This window comes from Protopterus annectens, chromosome 3.part1 (genome assembly GCF_019279795.1).
Source record: "Protopterus annectens isolate FY-2018-M chromosome 3.part1, PAN1.0, whole genome shotgun sequence".
NCBI lineage: Eukaryota > Metazoa > Chordata > Ceratodontiformes > Protopteridae > Protopterus > Protopterus annectens.
In genome coordinates this window covers 1175555682-1175565624 of record NC_056732.1, presented here as the reverse complement: position 1 = coordinate 1175565624, position 9943 = coordinate 1175555682, and positions in this window count along the sequence as shown.

Genomic DNA, 9943 nt, shown 5'->3' with positions numbered 1-9943 from the left:
TTCGGAAAGTAGTAGAATTAAGATATAATTCTCAGAATACTGGTTATGTTGGTTATGATAATAAATGTTATACCAAACATAAAAACAATATAAATAATTTGGATAAAAATATTTTCTTATTGTCTACTTATAATTTTTTTAGTAGCGATATTAAAAAATGCATTTTGCACTTTTGGGAATTTTTAAAAAAATTTGAGGAACTTAATAATTTAATGGAGAAAAAATTATTTTTTTCATATAAAAGAGGTAGAAGTTTAAGAGACATGGTATTACATACAAAATTTTCAAAACCAGAGTGTAAAATGTATTATGAAATTTCTGATTTAGGAACGTTTCCATGTGGAAACTGTAGTATTTGTAGATATATAAAAAAAGTTTTTACAAGTATTAATAATTTTAGGTTGACTCCAGATGGTATATATAATTGTAAGACACAAAAAGTAATTTATGCTATAAAATGTGGGTGCAATAAGTTTTATATTGGTCAAACAAAAAGGATGTTCAAAGTAAGATTACTTGAACATTTAAGGGACATAAGGAATCAAAAAGCAGAAAGCCCATTAGCTTTACATTTTGGTGAATATCATAATGGCTCAAGTGATAGTTTGCAGGCTACTATTTTACAACAAGTAGCTGATACTGAAGCAAATGGCCATATGGTTGAAATGTCACTATTAAGCAAAGAAACTATTTTTATTTTAAAATATGGCACTTTGTTGCCTAATGGATTGAATACAGAGTGCTGCTGGAAAAGTGTAATTGATTAATTGTATAATTGTATAATTAATTTTAAGTGTTTTAATTGATGTAAGTATATAAAGTGTTCTATAATTATGAAGGTTTACTCCTTGAAGGCTTACTGTGGCCGAGGCGCTAGAGAGAGAACAAACTGTTTTGTCTGTTTCATCAAGAGAGCTAATAAATCGACTTTATTTTACTGGTCTTGTGGTTTTCGTTCATCTACCTTTCTTCTGTTGCTGCTGGATTTGTTTTTCATCTATGGCCAGTGATCCTGGTTTAAATGTTCCACGTATGTTTAGAGAGGACAACGGTGGTACCTCTCAGCGAACACTGGATGGTTTCTTCAATACTAATTCTGACCGAAATATTGATCGATCCGAAAGGACTGCAAATACAGATGGTAATGGGGATATTCCAGCATGGGAGCGGTTTCTAGCTGAAACACGGAGCAAACGTGTTAATAACCCATTTGCGAATATAGGAAAACGCTCCATGGATTTCCCTTCTGAGGTAAAGACTATGGTTTCTAAATTGACTAATTTGATGAACAAAGAAACAGCTACGTTCTATAACTGTAATAGTTTACAAAGATATCTAGATTTAGATATCATTCCTAGGGGCTTAAGGGCTATAAAATTTCCATCTGAACCCTTTATTGTGTCTTGCCCCACTGATAAAACTTTCCAGCATAAGTGGGAATCTGCAGCACACCAATGCTCAAAGGAATGGATAAAAATTCTAGTGGAGAGAGACAATATTAAACTAGTGAATCTAAAAAAAGACATTAATATGGTTTGTAATAATCTTGCCACTTTGTTAGACAGAACTAGAATGGATTCTTGTCTTAGAGACATACAAGACAAGATTAGCATGTTGGAAAAAAGAATCATAGACCAAAAAATGTACAAAATTCAAAGAGACCTCCGTAACTTTGATAGAGGTAACGTTTACTTGTTTAGAGCCAATCAACGATCACGCTCTTCTGTGCGTCTACCTAATGTTTCAAATAGAGACGATAACAGATGGGCCAGTACTACCAGTGCTGATGTGGTTAATCAGACGCCAGATAGACAAGCCTATGTTTCGGAATTAAGAGACTTTCCTGATTTACCCTCACCTGCCAACCGGGACTTTTTTCATGAACGCTTCCCAGACCGGTTTCGTTCAGCCGGTGAGTATGGTCAACAGCGGAAAAGAGGTTATGGAGAACAGGAATTTCAGAGGGGAGGACAACAACGTCAATGGAGAGACACTAAAAGAACAAAATGGTACTAATATTTGTTGTACTAATATTGTGGTGAATTTGTCTGGCTGTTATGTGTCTGATAATATTGTCTCGATATTGAATTGTGGCTTGAAATTTGTGCCAACAGTATTGCCGAAAATACATGAATGGAAAATAGAAGTATTTAGATTTGTAAGGAAATTGCATCTATGGTATTATTTTAATAATATATGTAATGGAAAATTTAGTGAAGATGTTGAGTGTGCTAATATGGATAGTCTAGAATGTGATAGTGACTCTATTGAGTCTTGTGAGTCATTTGTTTCCTGTGTCAGTAACTTAAATGCTTATTACCCTATTGATACTTCTTGTTTAAGTGTAGCCAGCAATTTTATGCCTCCATTTATTCATGAAGGAATAAAAAAATTTCATGCAATGTTAGACTTTGAAATTGAGTATTTGCTAAGAAATTTACAGTATAATAATATTGAATATAATTTGTCCAAACAAGAATGGGGAGAGTTAACACAATTTTCTAAACAATGTGACTTAATAGTTAAGCCCTCTGATAAGGGCAATAAAATTGTGATAATGCACCATACGCAGTATTTAAAGATGTGTCTAGATCTACTTAATGATGAATCTGTATATTGTGTAGTTCAAAAGGATGTTATAGAATGTGCTAAGGAATGTTATAATAATTTAATTTCTAAGGGCTTGAGACTGGGTTATTGGACAGAATCTGATGTAAAAAAGAAACTAATATCATCTGATGTAGGTCCAGCATACTTTTACTGCCTGCCTAAAATTCATAAAAATTTTAGTAAACCTCCAGGTAGACCAATTGTTTCAGCCAGAAAATATTTTTACACAACTTGGGAGTAGTATTACATAAGGTATTGCTTAAAGAAGTTGTTTGTCTACCATCATATATAAGAGACTCTTTTGATTTTTTGAATAAAATAAAATCTATTGTATGGAGTGAAAGTATGTATTGGATCACATTAGATGTTAAGAGTTTGTATACTAGTATTCAACACAGATTTGGTTTAGAAGCAATATATAAAAGTATGGGGGACCATCCTTACACACATTATGTTCTTGATTTAGTTCAATTTTGTTTAGAAAATAATTATTTTTGTTTTAATGATATGTTTTTTCATCAGATACAAGGTACAGCTGTGGGTGCCCCATTCGCACCAATGTATGCTAATGTATTTATGGGCCTGGTTGAACAAGAATGTATCTATAAAAATGAATTTGTACAGAAATATGTTAAAATATATTATAGATACATAGATGATTTGATTTTTTTGTGTGATGATGGATTCAATAATATAAATCAATTTGTAAAAGAAATTCAACAAAATAGGTTTAATATTTCCTTTGAAGGATTACAATGTGGACATACAGTGAATTTTTTGGATATTAGGTTAATAGGACAAAGTGGCCATCCAATAATTACTAGTATACATAGAAAGTTTGGTATGCCACATGATTTTTTGAAGGCTACTAGTTGTCATCCTAATCAAACTATCCAGTCTTTGCCATATGGAGAGTTCCTAAGGATTTCGTGTTTGTGTAACGATGACAATATATTTTTACAGGAAATCCAAACAACAAAAGAAATGTTTTTGAGAAGAGAATATGATGCTAGACTGCTTGAATTGGATATTCGGAAAGTAGTAGAATTAAGATATAATTCTCAGACCACTGGTTATGTTGGTTATGATAATAAATGTTATACCAAAAATAAAAACAATATAAATAATTTGGATAAAAATATTTTCTTAGTGTCTACTTATAATTTTTTTAGTAGCGATATTAAAAAATGCATTTTGCACTTTTGGGAATTTTTAAAAAATTTTGAGGAACTTAATAATTTAATGGAGAAAAAAATAATTTTTTCATATAAAAGAGGTAGAAGTTTAAGAGACATGGTAGTACATACAAAATTTTCAAAACCAGAGTGTAAAATGTATTATGAAATTTCTGATTTAGGAATGTTTCCATGTGGAAACTGTAGTATTTGTAGATATATAAAAAAAGTTTTTACAAGTATTAATAATGTTAGGTTTACTCCAGATGGTATATATAATTGTAAGACACAAAAAGTAATTTATGCTATAAAATGTGGGTGCAATAAGTTTTATATTGGTCAAACAAAAAGGATGTTCAAAGTAAGATTACTTGAACATTTAAGGGACATAAGGAATCAAAAAGCAGAAAGCCCATTAGCTTTACATTTTGGTGAATATCATAATGGCTCAAGTGATAGTTTGCAGGCTACTATTTTACAACAAGTAGCTGATACTGAAGCAAATGGCCATATGGTTGAAAAGTCACTATTAAGCAAAGAAACTATTTTTATTTTAAAATATGGCACTTTGTTGCCTAATGGATTGAATACAGAGTGCTGCTGGAAAAGTGTAATTGATTACTTGTATAATTGTATAATTAATTTTAAGTGTTTTAATTGATGTAAGTATATAAAGTGTTCTATAATTATGAAGGTTTACTCCTTGAAGGCTTACTGTGGCCGAGGCGCTAGAGAGAGAACAAACTGTTTTGTCTGTTTCATCAAGAGAGCTAATAAATCGACTTTATTTTACTGGTCTTGTGGTTTTCATTCATCTACCTTTCTTCTGTTGCTGCTGGATTTGTTTTTCATCTATGGCCAGTGATCCTGGTTTAAATGTTCCACGTATGTTTAGAGAGGACAACGGTGGTACCTCTCAGCGAACACTGGATGGTTTCTTCAATACTAATTCTGACCGAAATATTGATCGATCCAAAAGGACTGCAAATACAGATGGTAATGGGGATATTCCAGCATGGGAGCGGTTTCTAGCTGAAACACGGAGCAAACGTGTTAATAACCCATTTACGAATATAGGAAAACGCTCCATGGATTTCCCTTCTGAGGTAAAGACTATGGTTTCTAAATTGACTAATTTGATGAACAAAAAACAGCTACGTTCTATAACTGTAATAGTTTACAAAGATATCGAGATTTAGATATCATTCCTAGGGGCTTAAGGGCTATAAAATTTCCATCTGAACCCTTTATTGTGTCTTGCCCCACTGATAAAACTTTCCAGCATAAGTGGGAATCTGCAGCGCACCAATGCTCAAAGGAATGGATAAAAATTCTAGTGGAGAGAGACAATATTAAACTAGTGAATCTAAAAAAAGACATTAATATGGTTTGTAATAATCTTGCCACTTTGTTAGACAGAACTAGAATGGATTCTTGTCTTAGAGACATACAAGACAAGATTAGCGTGTTGGAAAAAAGAATCATAGACCAAAAAATGTACAAAATTCAAAGAGACCTCCGTGACTTTGATAGAGATAACGTTTACTTGTTTAGAGCCAATCAACGATCACGCTCTTCTGTGCGTCTACCTAATGTTTCAAATAGAGACGATAACAGACGGGCCAGTACTACCAGTGCTGATGTGGTTAATCAGACGCCAGATAGACAAGCCTATGTTTCGGAATTAAGAGACTTTCCTGATTTACCCTCACCTGCCAACCGGGACTTTTTTCATGAACGCTTCCCAGACCAGTTTCGTTCAGCCGGTGAGTATGGTCAACAGCGGAAAAGAGGTTATGGAGAACAGGAATTTCAGAGGGGAGGACAACAACGTCAATGGAGAGACACTAAAAGAACAAAATGGTACTAATATTTGTTGTACTAATATTGTGGTGAATTTGTCTGGCTGTTATGTGTCTGATAATATTGTCTTGATATTGAATTGTGGCTTGAAATTTGTGCCAACAGTATTGCCGAAAATACATGAATGGAAAATAGAAGTATTTAGATTTGTAAGGAAATTTCATCTATGGTATTATTTTAATAATATATGTAATGGAACATTTAGTGAAGATGTTGAGTGTGCTAATATGGATAGTGTAGAATGTGATAGTGATTCTATTGAGTCTTGTGAGTCATTTGTTTCCTGTGTCAGTAACTTAAATGCTTATTACCCTATTGATACTTCTTGTTTAAGTGTAGCCAGCAATTTTATGCCTCCATTTATTCATGAAGGAATAAAAAAATTTCATGCAATGTTAGACTTTGAAATTGAGTATTTGCTAAGAAATTTACAGTATAATAATATTGAATATAATTTGTCCAAACAAGAATGGGGAGAGTTAACACAATTTTCTAAACAATGTGACTTAATAGTTAAGCCCTCTGATAAGGGCAATAAAATTGTGATAATGCACCATACGCAGTATTTAAAGATGTGTCTAGATCTACTTAATGATGAATCTGTATATTGTGTAGTTCAAAAGGATGTTATAGAATGTGCTAAGGAATGTTATAATAATTTAATTTCTAAGGGCTTGAGACTGGGTTATTGGACAGAATCTGATGTAAAAAAGAAACTAATATCATCTGATGCAGGTCCAGCATACTTTTACTGCCTGCCTAAAATTCATAAAAATTTTAGTAAACCTCCAGGTAGACCAATTGTTTCAGCCAGAAAATATTTTTTACACAACTTGGGAGTAGTATTACATAAGGTATTGCTTAAAGAAGTTGTTTGTCTACCATCATATATAAGAGACTCTTTTGATTTTTTGAATAAAATAAAATCTATTGTATGGAGTGAAAGTATGTATTGGATCACATTAGATGTTAAGAGTTTGTATACTAGTATTCAACACAGATTTGGTTTAGAAGCAATATATAAAAGTATGGGGGACCATCCTTACACACATTATGTTCTTGATTTAGTTCAATTTTGTTTAGAAAATAATTATTTTTGTTTTAATGATATGTTTTTTCATCAGATACAAGGTACAGCTATGGGTGCCCCATTCGCACCAATGTATGCTAATGTATTTATGGGCCTGGTTGAACAAGAATGTATCTATAAAAATGAATTTGTACAGAAATATGTTAAAATATATTATAGATACATAGATGATTTGATTTTTTTGTGTGATGATGGATTCAATAATATAAATCAATTTGTAAAAGAAATTCAACAAAATAGGTTTAATATTTCCTTTGAAGGATTACACTGTGGACATACAGTGAATTTTTTGGATATTAGGTTAATAGGACAAAGTGGCCATCCAATAATTACTAGTATACATAGAAAGTTTGGTATGCCACATGATTTTTTGAAGGCTACTAGTTGTCATCCTAATCAAACTATCCAGTCTTTGCCATATGGAGAGTTCCTAAGGATTTCGCGTTTGTGTAACGATGACAATATATTTTTACAGGAAATCCAAACAACAAAAGAAATGTTTTTGAGAAGAGAATATGATGCTAGACTGCTTGAATTGGATATTCGGAAAGTAGTAGAATTAAGATATAATTCTCAGAATACTGGTTATGTTGGTTATGATAATAAATGTTATACCAAAAATAAAAACAATATAAATAATTTGGATAAAAATATTTTCTTAGTGTCTATTTATAATTTTTTTAGTAGCGATATTAAAAAATGCATTTTGCACTTTTGGGAATTTTTAAAAAAATTTGAGGAACTTAATAATTTAATGGAGAAAAAATTAATTTTTTTATATAAAAGAGGTAGAAGTTTAAGAGACATGGTAGTACATACAAAATTTTCAAAACCAGAGTGTAAAATGTATTATGAAATTTCTGATTTAGGAATGTTTCCATGTGGAAACTGTAGTATTTGTAGATATATAAAAAAAGTTTTTACAAGTATTAATAATGTTAGGTTTACTCCAGATGGTATATATAATTGTAAGACACAAAAAGTAATTTATGCTATAAAATGTGGGTGCAATAAGTTTTATATTGGTCAAACAAAAAGGATGTTCAAAGTAAGATTACTTGAACATTTAAGGGACATAAGGAATCAAAAAGCAGAAAGCCCATTAGCTTTACATTTTGGTGAATATCATAATGGCTCAAGTGATAGTTTGCAGGCTACTATTTTACAACAAGTAGCTGATACTGAAGCAAATGGCCATATGGTTGAAAAGTCACTATTAAGCAAAGAAACTATTTTTATTTTAAAATATGGCACTTTGTTGCCTAATGGATTGAATACAGAGTGCTGCTGGAAAAGTGTAATTGATTAATTGTATAATTGTATAATTAATTTTAAGTGTTTTAATTGATGTAAGTATATAAAGTGTTCTATAATTATGAAGGTTTACTCCTTGAAGGCTTACTGTGGCCGAGGCACTAGAGAGAGAACAAACTGTTTTGTCTGTTTCATCAAGAGAGCTAATAAATCGACTTTATTTTACTGGTCTTGTGGTTTTCGTTCATCTACCTTTCTTCTGTTGCTGCCAGGTATTTTTAGGAGTCTGTTACAGTTGGGTCTTCTATATGCAAAAAAAGGTGAATGGAAAATAAAAAAAATAATGCTTGCTAACCTTTTTAGGATGAGTAACTGAGACTTCACAGAAACTCCACACATTACAAAGATTCATTATATGATTTTATTTTGATGAAAAATTTTTCAGCAAGCCCTATGACACAGAGAGATTTGGCCCTGGCTTTATTGCAGATGACCCATGTTTGACTAACAGCATGGCCACTGGAGGAATCTGGCAGAAAAGAACAGGAGTAAGTATCCGTTGATGGAGTATCCATCCTGTGGGAAGGGAGGCAGCCTGGCTCAGTGTAATAGGAAGATGAAGATCCAAGCAGCAATCCTGTCAAAACTGAGAATGAAAGACTTGTACTTAGTGGGCTTGTCTGGTAAATAAAACTTCTTCTTATTCTTCTTTTTCTTTTGGCTGTTCCCATTAGGGGTTGCCTCAGCATGTCATCTGTTTCCATTTCTCCATGTCCTCTGCATCTTGCTCTGTCACACCAACCACATGCATGTCCTCCCTCACCACATCCATAAACCTTAAATTAGGTTTTCCTCTTTTCCTCTTACCTGGCAGCTTCATCCTTAGCATCTTTCTTCCATTATACCCAGCATCCCTCCTCAGCACATATTCAAACCAATGTAATTTCACCTTTCTGGCTTTGTCTCCAAACTGTCCAACCTGAGCTGACCCTCTAATATACTGATTCCAAATCCTGTCCATTCTCGTCAAACCCAGTGCAAATCTTAACATCTTTAACTCTTCCACCTCCAACTCTGGTTCCTGTCTTTTCATCAGTGCCACTGTCTACAACCCATATGACATAGCTTGTCTCACTACCATCTTGTAGACTTCTCTTTCACGCTTACTGGTACCCATCTGTCACAAATTACTCCTGACACTCTTCTCCACCCTGCCTGCATTCTCTTCTTCACCTCTCTTCTACACTCACCATTATTCTGAACTGTTGATCCCTAGTATTTAAGCTCATTCACTTTGCCAGTTCAACTCCCTGCATCTTCACCATTCCTCTGTCCTCGCTCTCTCTGGTAAATAAATGAATTGTATAAAACCCGACTGACACATTTGCACTGAATGCCCTCATCTCAGTATCACAGTAAGTCTGTACTCTGCGATAAGTGAAAAATGGAAAAGACAGCATATAGGACAGAAACAGAAGTCAAAATGAAACAGTATCAACACATTTGTTAATTGTATAAAATGTTATGATGTTGTGCATTTACTTGTTTACCTCGTATAATATTATGTCATTATTTTATTGACTTCTGTCTAAACTAACTGCAGTATTCCTTTCGCTGTAGATGACTTGTGCAAGCCTGACAGTGGCAAAGAATTTGGTATTTCGGATATTCTGATGTAGGTCACAAGACAGACATCTCCTTCAGCGCTCATCATTCTGTGGGTAATGTCATTACACAATAAATTTCTACTCCTCCAGATATAGGCAAGACATTATTTTTCATAACACTAGTGCTATGGAATCAATACTATCTGCTATCCTGCTACGGTAGCATGTCTTTTTTTTCTCTCATGTCTATCTTAGACTCTTGAGTTAGAACAATAAACAAGTTTCCACCAATCCATGGTAAAAGTTAAATTATTTCTCTACTCCATTCACAGTGGTGCATAATG